This window comes from Labeo rohita, chromosome 23 (assembly GCF_022985175.1).
Source record: "Labeo rohita strain BAU-BD-2019 chromosome 23, IGBB_LRoh.1.0, whole genome shotgun sequence".
In the NCBI taxonomy this organism is placed as follows: domain Eukaryota; kingdom Metazoa; phylum Chordata; class Actinopteri; order Cypriniformes; family Cyprinidae; genus Labeo; species Labeo rohita.
In genome coordinates this window covers 3,996,883-4,009,503 of record NC_066891.1, presented here as the reverse complement: position 1 = coordinate 4,009,503, position 12,621 = coordinate 3,996,883, and the positions used below count along the sequence as shown (strand labels likewise).

The 12,621-nt window shown below is 36.2% G+C and overlaps 1 long non-coding RNA gene across 1 annotated transcript; it reads left to right on the top strand.

Annotated features, from left to right (window-relative positions):
• The first annotated feature begins 7,381 nt into the window (after window positions 1-7,381).
• LOC127155240 (uncharacterized) lies at window positions 7,382-11,026 on the top strand. Its single transcript, XR_007825557.1, has 3 exons — window positions 7,382-7,603; window positions 10,192-10,326; window positions 10,965-11,026. It is a non-coding gene; the product is annotated as an uncharacterized LOC127155240 (long non-coding RNA).
• Window positions 11,027-12,621: the final 1,595 nt, after the last annotated feature.

The window sequence follows — 12,621 nt, the reverse complement described above, 5'->3', positions numbered from 1 at the left end:
TGATCGTTTAGCAAAACAGACAATGGCAAAGGAATGTATAGATATGCAAATTCTGTATAGTAAAACCGAACTCAATAATTAACCGAAGTCAATAATTAAAAAGAAGATAATTTGGCTAAATAGTTTGGCTAGCTGGAGATACAAGGCCTGTGGCAAATTTTTTGAAAACGGGAAAAGTTAACAAAAAGTCGGAAAGTAATGACAGAAGTTTAACTATCATCCGAACTTTGATGAAGAGGAGACAAGGAATCTTTCTGGATGAAATGGGGAAGCATGGCAAAGCGTTGATACCAATGGCGGATAGACATCTCATGTTGGGAAAATGATGGAAAGGATGGTTGTTGAGAGATTGACATTTTATATAGGAAAAAGAGGATTATTATCTGCTTATCAGAGTGGATTTAGGACAGGTCGAGGAACAATGAATCCAGTAGTTTGTTTGGAAACAGAAATTAAAAAAGCTCAAATTAAAAAAGAATGGCAATTTTTCTGGATGTACAAAAAGCTTACGATATGGTATGGAAAGAGGGACTGTTGATTAAGTAAAATAAAATAGGAATAAAGGGAAGAACTTTTAACTGGATTAAAGATTTTTTTATCACTGTAAGAAATTTCCTGTAGAAATTACAGTAATTTACTGGCAGCAGTTCACCAGTAACTTACTGTAAATTTACTTACAGTAACAATACTGTATTTATATTTAAAGTACCATTTAACTTGGTGTAAATGTATTTACAGTATTATACTGCACTTGTACATTTTTTACTGTATTTTACTTGTAAAATAAACAGTAATTTTATGGTATTTTCTCCAGTTATATATTGCAATACAAGAAAAAATAAATAAATATAAATAAGCAATGACAACTGTGTAACTTTTAATGTTTTTAATTGTTCAAATGTTGCAATAACCCTTGCAATAACATTACAATTTTCACAGATTCACTTAAAACTCAAACAAAACACTATTACAAACTATTATATATATATTACAGCACATACCATTTTAACTATATTATAGCTAGAAAAATTCTTAACATTTATCCTAAGCACAACATACTATGATAACAGTGAACAGCAATGACAGCGAAGCTTACATAAATATTTGTATATTACAGCAATTAAAAAATATGTAAAAAAAAAAAAAAAAATAATAAAAAAAAAACAAATTCAATCTTCAAAACATACAAATTCACAAAAGTAAAATGCATTTGGCAGTAGTGGATTAATAGTTTTGCCAGCTGAAATCCACAAACTCCTTAGACACATGAGGGTTCAGGCCAGAGTTGCACCATCTTCCCACTTCTTTTGCTGATCTGGAATTTGAGGTGTGTCAGGATTTATCCTCACAATGAACCTTCACAAAAAATAATTCATTAGATTCATATTTTATTCTCTTTTGCAAAAACTTTTTAGAGCATTAGTTCAGCCAAAATGAAAATTTTATCATCATTTACTACGTTGTTACAAACCCATAAAAATCTAGCTTGTTTTCGGAACACATGAAAATTGATATTCTCTCTTCATTTTTGTCTATCCAGGCAACCAAAGTCTTCTTGCTTCAAAAAGTGCATAAAGACATTATAAATATAAAGACATTATATAAATAATCCATATGATTCGAGTGGCTTAAGACACCTAATCAGTTCTCAAGCATGTTTGAGATTCTGTTTACCACATTTGATGCACTCTACATATTTGGATGATCAATGTTTGTATGTGAATAAAAGACCACGGATTAATCATACGGATTAATTCCATTTCTTTACGCACTTTTTGAACTGGAATATTTTGGTTGTGTGTACTTTCAGTGGACAGACAAAAATACTGTTATAAATTCATTAGAAGAATAAACAGAATAGTACACCAGTTAATTTTATTTAACTCAAATTGTCAGTTATCATTACTGCATGCCAAGAAGACAACACCCAAAAATTGTAATTCTCTCAGTATTTACTCACCCTCATGTCATCCCAAATATACTTTCTTCTGTGGAACACAATTAGAGATTTTCAGAAAAAAAAAAGTAATCTGAAGCAAAATGATAGGTTTGTGTGAGAAATGTTTAAATATTTTTTTAAAAATTAATATTATAAACCACTGCTTCCAGGCAAGTGTCCTACAAGTTTGTTTGACGTAAATGTCAACATGTTGTGAAGCATCAAATTTGAGGGACCTATCCATTTGCATTATATGGTTTCACATAGATGGATTATTTTTCTAAAAATCTCTGTTCGTGTTCCACAGAAGAATGAAAGTCATGTACATCCGGGATGGCATGACGGTGAGTAAGTGATAAGAGAATTTAGCATTTTTGAGTGAGCAATATTGATGGGCAAATTAAGCCTATTGAAGGACTAAGACTTTCCTCTGACTGTTTCGGGAAAAGATTCAAAGCTTTGAGTGTGTTGTAAAAACAGCTCTATCTGTTGGTTAAGGCGGGCGTACACGGTGCGATTTTTGAGGTCGTACGAGCTCGCATGCGATTTTTTTTGGTTATCGGAGGAAATCGTCTCTTCTCGTATGGTCGGGGCTCGTATGGTGTGTGAGAAATTACGAGACGAGCAGAGTGCCTTACGAGCACTTCCCGACCTTACGATCATTTTTAAACATGTCAAAAAACTTCGGGAGCTGTCGGATTGAAAGCGTGACGTGTGTGCTGTTGAACGAGCCGATTTGTTGAGCAAACTGGAAATGACCAATCAGAAAACCATATAGCAAAAGTCCTGAAGGCAGTTTTATGATTCTGCATTACTGTTCTTCCACAACAATACAACATGTAAGATGCAGTATGTATACAATAATACCTAAACTATCCAGCATTTTAACATGTATAAAAACAACGTCACAAATTGCAGAAACTTGCATGACACGCAATGATTGTGTAATTTACAATATCTTCCACGACGACGATTAAGAAAAGAAAGTCCATGTTGTTCTCTGCCCTTCAGCCAAACTCTTTGCCATGCCCTTCGTTTTCTTTTCTTTTTTTGTTTTTTCGCAAGCCATTGCTGCCACAAAGAAAAGGATCTCTTCCTCAGAGTCCATGTTTTTGGCGCGGAACTTCGTGAATGTGATTGCCTCGGAAATCGGCAGGTTTTAAAATCGTGCCGTGTACCACTGCGTCCGTAAACAAAGTCACTCGTGACGTGTGCGTGGCCATACGGTCTTCCGACTGTCCGAATTCGCACCGTGTACGGCCGCCCTTAGTAAAAAATAAAGCAGCTATGAAAGAAGCTCCGTCGTAAGCAGCATCACCACACATTGCATAGATTGATTCATGTTACATGCACATGATGAAATAATTTGTATTCATATTGTACGATTGGGTATATAAAAATGTAATTAAATAGGTTTAAATGTAAATGTACTTGTAAGATCTGAGAGTTCGAATAGAAAGAAAGTAAGGCTTTGTATGTCATTCGTCACGTGATTTCTACATTAAAAGCACAAGCCTTGAAACTAGGCTTCATGTGGCGCACCCATTTATTCTCAACACAAGTTCCAATGCTTGGTTTAAATCTCACATCACTAGTGAACAATCCCTTAAAAAAAGGGATAGTCCACCGAAAAATGAAAATTCTTGTCATTTTTTACTCACCCTCATGTCGTTTCAAACCTGTATACGCTTTTGTGTACCGTGGAACGCAAAAGATATTTTGAAAAATGTTGGTGACCAGTGTTGGTGTTTCAGGTCCTGTTGGCTTCCATTATATGGACAAAAAACACAATGAAAGTCAATGGGAACTGAAACTGTTCAGTGGAGCATTCTTCTAAATATCTTTTTGTGTTAAACAAGAAAGAAGTGCATACAGGTTTGGAACGACATGAGGGTGAGTAAATGATGACAATTTTCATTTATTCCTTTAAGGGATTGTTTATTCAAAAATGCTAATTCTCTTATAACTTACCCTCGTGCCATCCCAGATGTACATGGCTTTCATTTTTCTTTTTCCCTTCAATGCTTACTTAATATTTCAGCATATTGCAAGATGTACTTACCTCTAAATAAACAACAAAGTAGTGGCTTCCACTTAGTAGTTGATGTTAAGCACATAAATGCAGAGGACGTATCTGGTAGGTCAATCACAGAAAAGAAGACTTTGCTTTCAATCAGCAGCATCCATTTTTTTGCTGTGTAGAATTGAATCTCCTAAAAAAAAAAAAAAGTCAATTAATCAATTTATTGTGTTCATGTTTTTTATAGCAATATTTGTGACTTTACAAAAAAAAAGTTTTCACATTTGATTATGGTGTCAGTAAAAGTAAATGTAGATGTTGGGGCCTTTCTCATTAGCTCAAAAGGATTGTTTACCCAAAAATGACAATTCTATCATCATTTACTTACCCTTGTTATTCAAAATGTATTTGAGAAGATGCTAGGTAGAAAGTTAGATATAGAGAGCCATGAATAAAGTGTGACAAAAGGTTTATTTTTAAAAACCATCCCTTTAACATCGCTAAATTATGTACTAAAAGATCTTACCAAGCATGATCAGAGTAGTGAGGCTGCATGTGCTCAGGCCGGTCCCCACAATGTCAAAAATGTCAGGTTTTACTATCCTCGTGGGGATATTTGGTCCCCACAATGTAGCAAAAACAAGTACACACACACTAACACAAACAGTTTTTCTAAGTGTCAGTTTTAGAAATTAACAGTTGTCAATTACACAAATGAAAAAAACTTACACTGGCTAAAAGGAACAGCAAATCCTATGCTTCTTTTAAAGTGGGCCATCAACAACAGGACAGTTACATCAGTATTCACATCTGACACAGCAGCAGAAAGCTCAGTAACATTAATACCTACACAGATTTCTTAAAATCACATTTATGCTGTGTGCTGAAAATGATGACTTTACTCTAAAATACTTTTTACAGTTACTAACTGGACATTATTTTTTTTCTTACCATCTCGAATGTGCCATCTTAGTGTTCAGTGTTCACAAAGGCTGAAGCTTCGAAAAGACTCGTTTCTCCCAAGGGGTACAACTCCGACCGGAAACTAACAATGAAATGAATTGTTCTAGCTATTAGACTGTGTTTTATAACGTCTACACCTACCCCAACCATAAACGCAGCCCTTACTATAACAGGGCTCTCAAGTTTTGGAAGAAGTTTGGAGTGAGATTACTGTTAGGGGGAGAAGCCACTCAAATATTTGCAGCAGCGGCCCCTCGGCCCCACACAGTTCTCTTTTTTTTAGAAGTTACATTTTATCTATTGTTCAAAATTGACCAGCACAAAATAGGAATTTTATCAACTGGTAAATCTGATAAAAGTCAAATTAATGGAAATAAAATAAAATGTTTTATATATTTCAGAAATACAGATCAAAGATAAAAAGAAATTTGGCCCCAAACGAACCAACATAACAGCAGCGCTCAATACTGTACACATACAGTAGGATTGCAGAACTTGCCCTCTGCATGTAGCCTATGTAAAGCTGTGCATTTCAGCATTCCAGCTTATGAATGGCTTTTTTTATTGCAAGTGTTTTTTGCACATTTTGATGTCTTGATGATAGTGGTAGGGGCTTGAACTTAACTAGAGTAGCTAGTAATGGAATTATGTAATTTCATAACAAATGTAACTAATTTGTTACAGTTACTGAAAAACAATGTACAGTTAACTTACAGTTACTTATGAAAATGTTAACGATTACAAAGGGGATTACATCTGAATATTTTCACACACTTACAGATTTGATTTCCCAAATTGCACTGACTGCTCTAAAATATGAGACACCAATGTTTCCGGAGTTTAGGACACAGAACAGAACACATGCCTATTTGATAACCGTTTATTTCCAATTTGGGTTTATTGTATATGCTTTATTTTTTTTTAAGATTAACTGTTTTTTTGTTTTTGTTTTGTTTTTTTTTGTCCAAGGCATTGTTAGATGACAGTGTTTCCAGGCAAAGCCATGCAAGGATTTTATTTCAAAAATGGTATCATAGCTATTAAACTATATCTTATCATTTTAAAAATCTGTATTTAACCTCAGAATGATCTCAAAGTAAAAAGAGATGCTAAAGTCTGATTTTGCGGTGGCTGTGCTTTAAAATTAAAGTATAATGATCATAATTCAAGTGATGAAGGATTTCATAGGTCTCACAGTAATTATTGTCCAGTACTACTGTAAGGTTAAACTTGCCTGCTTTAAAAGTTTAAAAAGGATTAACAGCTGAAAACATTCCATAGAATTTTAGAAAGGTAATCAAAAAGTAATCAAATGTAAGCAGTTGCATTACTTCTAAAGCCCTTGAAGTAGTTACACTACTTATTACATTTTAAATAGGGTAACTTGTAATCTGTAACCTATTACATTTTCAAAATAACCTTCCCAACAATGTTGATACATTTAATGTATTTCTGAAATATATATAAATTATTTGGATGATAATTAATTTGTTTTACCAATTGTATTGGTAATATACCAGATTTACCAATTATCTAGTGATTTCCTTAGCGTTCAGTAGCCAAAACTTAGTTAAAGCTGTTGGAGAGCTAATAATCTTGCAAGAATTTGGCTATATTTCCAAACATCAGCTCTAACTATCTTTGATCACAGGCAAGTGATTTTGTCCAGGAATCGTAAAATAAAGAGAAAAAAAAAACAGAAGGGGTTACCTACTGCATTAATTTTGTTAGTTTTTAGAAAATACAAAGGGCAACGTCCACTCCGTGACCGCAACGCGACCACCGCCTCAACTGCACAAAACGCTTCCACTGGGAGAGAAAGCGGCAGCCCCGCGACCGACGATTCCACAGTTTGCCGCGTCCAGTGTGTGCGCGTCCATGTTGCCTAGTGACGAACGTTACTGTAGCGGGATCGCGTAATTTACCCAAAAACAAAAAATTCTAATTTCTGATATTTGCTGGTAGGTGGCATTTAACTGTCAACAAGACAGCAATGAACTCCCCCTGCGAGCCTGCGCCTCGTCCTTTATACATTATATAGCGGGATAAGTTTTGCCTTACTTCTCAGCGTGAGAAATACAAGGTGTGGCGTGAGAGCGTGTGAACTGGTTGAAATGCGTGTGTCTCACGGTGAATGCGTGAGACTTGAGAGCCCTGCTATAATATATTATATTAATTATATTATATTAATAAAAAAAATAAAAAAAAATAAAAAAAAAAGTATTAATGTTGTACAGTGTGACAAAAATAACGTTAGATTTATGTGCGCATGCCCAGTAGCAAGAGCTGTATTCTTTCTAGCCAACCTAGCGACGAGTGACGTATCGATCTGCTATTGGTCACACGGTTTCACGTGATACGAATTGGCGGGTCCTTCATGAAGCAAGTGTGCAATGCAGCCAAACGCCAAACTTTTGCACGCGTTTGTTTTTCTGAATGGAAGTTAATGGGATGAAAAGTGGTATCGACTGGGAGAATCTCCTCTCCACCGCACGCTACACGATGATTATAGAGAAGAGAAGAAATACGCCCGAATCAACGCTGCAAACGAGCGATTAAGCGACGCGGCTACTACCATGAGTACACAAAGCCATGTGCGATTAATGTGTCTACTAGAGGCCTGCAACTCACGGATTCGCGGATTTGATGGAAGAAGAGGAGTCAGCCGCTGCTGTCTTGTGGTGAGTGAGAAAATGTAACGTTAAACAACAACCGCAACAAAAGTAGTAACGTTAGTTGTGGTAACCTCAGTTAAATTGCTGCATGACCAAATACCGACGTGACCTGAAGGCCTAAATTAGTTTTAAAACACCGTAAATAACACTGTTTGACAATTTTCAAATAAAGAAACTAGTAAAATGCAAAATAAGAAAATAAATGTAAGTTACGCTGTTTAGGGAATAGTGAGTGCCGCAACTAACGTCGCTTTCTGTTGTTTAAAAGGCCGTAAATAACGCAGTTTGACAATTTTTAAATAAAACGAGTAAAATGCAAAATAAAACAAATTCCTTTAAGTTGCGCTGTTTAGGGGATAATGAGTGCTGCAACTGACTGCGCTCTTTGTCGTACAACACCGTTTAGGGCAGAACTGAACAAGCTCTATCCTGGAGGGCCGGTGTTCCTGCAGAGTTTAACTCCAACCCTGATAAAACTCACCAGTTTGTAGCTTTCTAGTAAACATGAAGACACTGATTAGCTTGTTCAGGTGAGTTTTATCAGGGTTGGAGCTAAACTCTGCAGAGACACTGACCCTCCAGGATAGAGCTTGCCCGGTTCTTCCCTAAACTGTGTTGTACGTCAGAGAGCGCTGTTAGTTGCGCCACTCATTATCCCCTAAACGGTGTAACTTAAATGAATTTACGATAATGAGTGCCGCAACTGACGTCACTTTCTGTCATTTAAAATGCTGCAAATAACGCCGTTTGACAATTTGCAAAATAAAACAATAAATGTAAGTTATGCCATTTAGGGAATAGTGAGTGCCGCAACTAACGTCGCTTTCTGTCATTTAAAAGGCCGTAAATAACAGTTTGACAATTTTTTTTAAATAAAACTAGTAAAATGCAAAATAAAACATTCCTTTAAGTTGCGCTGTTTAGGGGATAATGAGTGCTGCAACTGACTGCGCTCTTTGTCGTACAACACCGTTTAGTGCAGAACTGTGCAAGTTCTATCCTGGAGGGCCGGTGTCCCTGCAGAGTTTAACTCCAACCCTGATAAAACTCACCAGTTTGTAGCTTTCTAGTAAACCTGAAGACACTGATTGGCTTGTTCAGGTGAGTTTTATCAGGGTTGGAGCTAAATTCTGCAGAGACACTGACCCTCCAGGATAGAGCTTGCCCAGTTCTGCCCTAAACGGTGTTGTACGTCAGAGAGCTCTGTCAGTTGCGCCACTCATTATCCCCTAAATGGCGCAACTTCAATGAATTTTCGATAATGAGTGCCGCAACTGACGTCACTTTCTGTCATTTAAAATGCCGCAAATAACGCTGTTTGACAATTTTTAAATAAGGAATCTAGTAAAATGCAAAATAAAACAAATAAATTTAAGTTACACCGTTTAGGGAATAATGAGTGCCACAGCTGACGTTGCTTTCTGTCATTTAAAATGCCGTAAATAACGTCATTTGACAATTTAAAAAAAAAAAAAAAAAAAAGAGTAAAATGCGAAAGAAACACAAATCTATTTAAGTTACGCCGTTTAGGGCAGGCCTTGGCAGACTCTGTGCTGGAGGGCCGGTGTCCCTGCATTGTTTAGCTTTAACCCTGATTAAACACACCTGAACAAGCTAATCAGTGTCTTCAGGTTTACTAGAAAGTTACAAACAGGTGAGTTTTATCAGGGTTGGAGCTAAACTCTGCAGGGACACCGGCCCTCCAGGACCGAGTTTGCCCAGGTCTGGTTTAGGGGATAATGAGTGCAGCAACTGACGGTGCTTTCTGACGTTTGACAATAAATTGACATTAAATAACGCTGTTTGACAATTTTCAAATAATAAAAGTAAAATGCAAAAAAAACAAAGTTAATTTACGCTGATTAGAGGGTAATGAGTGCCACAACTGATGTTGCTTTCTGTTGTCTAAAATGCCGTAAATAACGCCGTTTGACAATTAAAAATAAATAAATAAACTAGTAAAATGCAAGCAAAAAAAATAAATATATTTATTAAAGTTATGCCGTTTAGGGCAGGCCTGGGCAGACTCGGGCTTGGAGGGCCGGTGTCCCTGTAGAGTTTAGCTTCAATCCTGATTAAACACACCTGAACAAGCTAATCAGTGTCTTCAGGTTTACTAGAAAGCTACAAACAGGTGAGTTTTATCAGGGTTGGAGCTAAACTATCCTGAAGGGCCGGTGTCCCTGCAGAGAGTTTGCCCATGTCTGGTTTAGGGGATAATGAGTGCAGCATCTGACAGCGCTTTCTGACGTTTGACAATAAATTGACATTAAATAATGACATTTGACAACACAAAAAAAAAAAAAGTAAGTTACACTGTTTAGGGGATAGTGAGCGCCACAACTGACGTTGCTTTCTGTCGTCTAAAATGCCGTAAAGGCATCGCTCGGTGGGTGACGGATGGTGTCAAAGACAGCTTCTCGTGAGATTTGTTGACTACAAAAATAGCCCTGGCTTACACCTCAGAGGGCTTGTAATGCCCTATAAGTGTAAGGGCCCACTCCACAAACATGCAACTTTTTACTTTACAAGATGTTAAATGATAGAGTGGAGTCGTGTAAATTACTTAGGGATTATTTTGATGTCTTTATTAGCTGTTTGAACTCTCAATCTGGCGGCACCCATTCACTGCAGAGGATCCATTGGAGGACAAGTGATAAAATGCTAAATTTCTACAAATCTGTTGTATTGAAGAGACAAGCTCATCTACAATCTGGACAGCTTGCAAGGTGAGTAAATCATCATCATTTTTTTTATATCAATTGGCTATAATCACATTCAAATACACAGGCCAGATTTGGACACGTTGGCCGGATGTTCATTGAATGGCTAATTCAATTATGCTGTCAGCTTCCAAGAAGGATGTAGAGAATCTTGGCCCACTTTTACACATTTTACCACCCATTCCACAGAATACTGTAGATTTTAAATTGGCATGCTTTATGTATGATGAAAGATCACTAACTAAATTTGCAAATAGTTGCATACATTTGCATCAGAAAAATCTGTAGTGGAAAGGGATTGTGGGCTCCAAAAGCTTTGAAATACTTCAAAAATTCCCTGGAAATAGTACTTTTAGACACATTTAGACTTATGAGATATACACAACCAATCAAAAGTTTTTGAACAGTAAGATTTTTAATGTTTTTAAAGAAGTCTCTTCTGCTTACAAAGCCTGCATTTATTTTATCCAAATTACAGCAAAACGGTTACATTTTGAAATTTTTAATATTTGAAATAACAGTTTTCGATTTGTATATTTTAAAAATCTGATTATTCCTTTGATCAAAGCTAAATTTTCAGCATTACTCCAGTCTTCAGTGTCACATGATCCTTTAGAAATCATTCTAATATGCTGATTTTGTAGAGAGCGGAAGAATATGCCCTGATATGGATCACCTCAGATTTAATATCTATGGCGATTGTCATCAGCATTTTCATTTTTCAGAAGTAAGTGCAATTCTTTTATGTCCTTCAAGTTGTTTCTTAATGCTTTTTAATACTGGAAGCTATTTTGCTGTGTCAGTAGTGGCTTTAATCTTTAATATGACTATTTCTGTGCTCGCACACATTTACATGAAAGCCGTCCTTGGTGTTAATGTTAGGCTGTTTTGTAGTTAGCACGCTTGCTATATCTCTGTTGGGCAGCCCGGCGCTTTTCAACTGATGGCTCTGCTCTTTTCTTTTTGGTAATCTCTACTTTTCATTTTCTCTCTGTCCTCTGCTCTTTGCATGCACCTGTCCTCCGCTGCTCGCTGAAATGGAGTAATTGAGGGTCTTGAATTGTTCTGTTTCTTATGTCTGTTTGTATTTTTTGTTCCAGTAATTATCATTCTTAGTGCTTTTACTTTAGTGGTGCTCTTTAATTCTTTTAAGTGTTCTCAGTCACTTTATCTGGGTCATATATATATGAGTAATTTTCAAGTGCAGAAATATAAAAAAAAAAAAAAAAACAACAACAACCAAATAACACAATCTAAATTTATACATGACTTCAATGTCAAATTTTGTTAAATAAATATATATTTATAATTTTTAATTCCTTTGCTTAGAGTTATTACAGCTCCAGTGAAACATATGATTGAAATCAACCAAAATGTTCAAAAGTAATGTTAAGATGGTTCACATAGCCAGTGATTCAGAAACGAGTGATTGCGGTTGTATAAACTGTCACATGACACTCTGTGTCTCAGTCTGTATACTTACACAATCAGTGGTCAACAGTCCAGTCTTATTACCAGCACTGACATCACTCAATATGCAGGGGAAGATGTGGCACAAAAGTGTTGTTGTAGGCTCTGTGAATGTTTATTCCTCTAAAAAATAAAAAAAAAACCTCCTGTATTGCCCCCTATTAGACAAATCTGCCATGTGAAACTCTGGCTAATAAGTTTTATGTTTGTGTCATCCCTCAGAGATCAACAGCGGTGTTGGGAGCACAGATGAGCTCTCCGCATACACAGGAAACGGATTGGGCGCGTATGCACGCAATGACATCATAGCACCCACACGTCTCACAACGAAACTTTAGTGACGACTTGAATCCATTTTATGGAGCTCAAAATAATTAATTTAGACCGAGTTGCTTTTTGAACATTCGTCTCCAATGGGTCTTTATTGGATGGTTTTTGTTGGTTCTCAGACACTCTGGCACTGTATTCCACTGATTCAGTGTTCTGCTTTGATGCCTTACATACTGATGTATTTTTTTCTGTATTGAACCGTATTTAAAATGGAGCTGAGTTATTGTAAACTTTAGGTAATAAAAGTATCCTATTATTAATGTTTCTGAAAAACAGATCTGAAGATGAATGGATTTAATGTTAAAGCATGCAGAAATCAGATTCAGAGATTCAGAGCCCTTGTAAAGCTTGACTGTAGGCTATGATTTATTTATTTATTTTTGTAAAATATCATTTGCTTGCTGATGATTCATATATAATTGCACTAGCCTAAGATCAGTTTTCTTCTACCTTGCTTTGTCGATGTCTTAAGTGATTTGTTTTGTAATAAAATCTCTGATT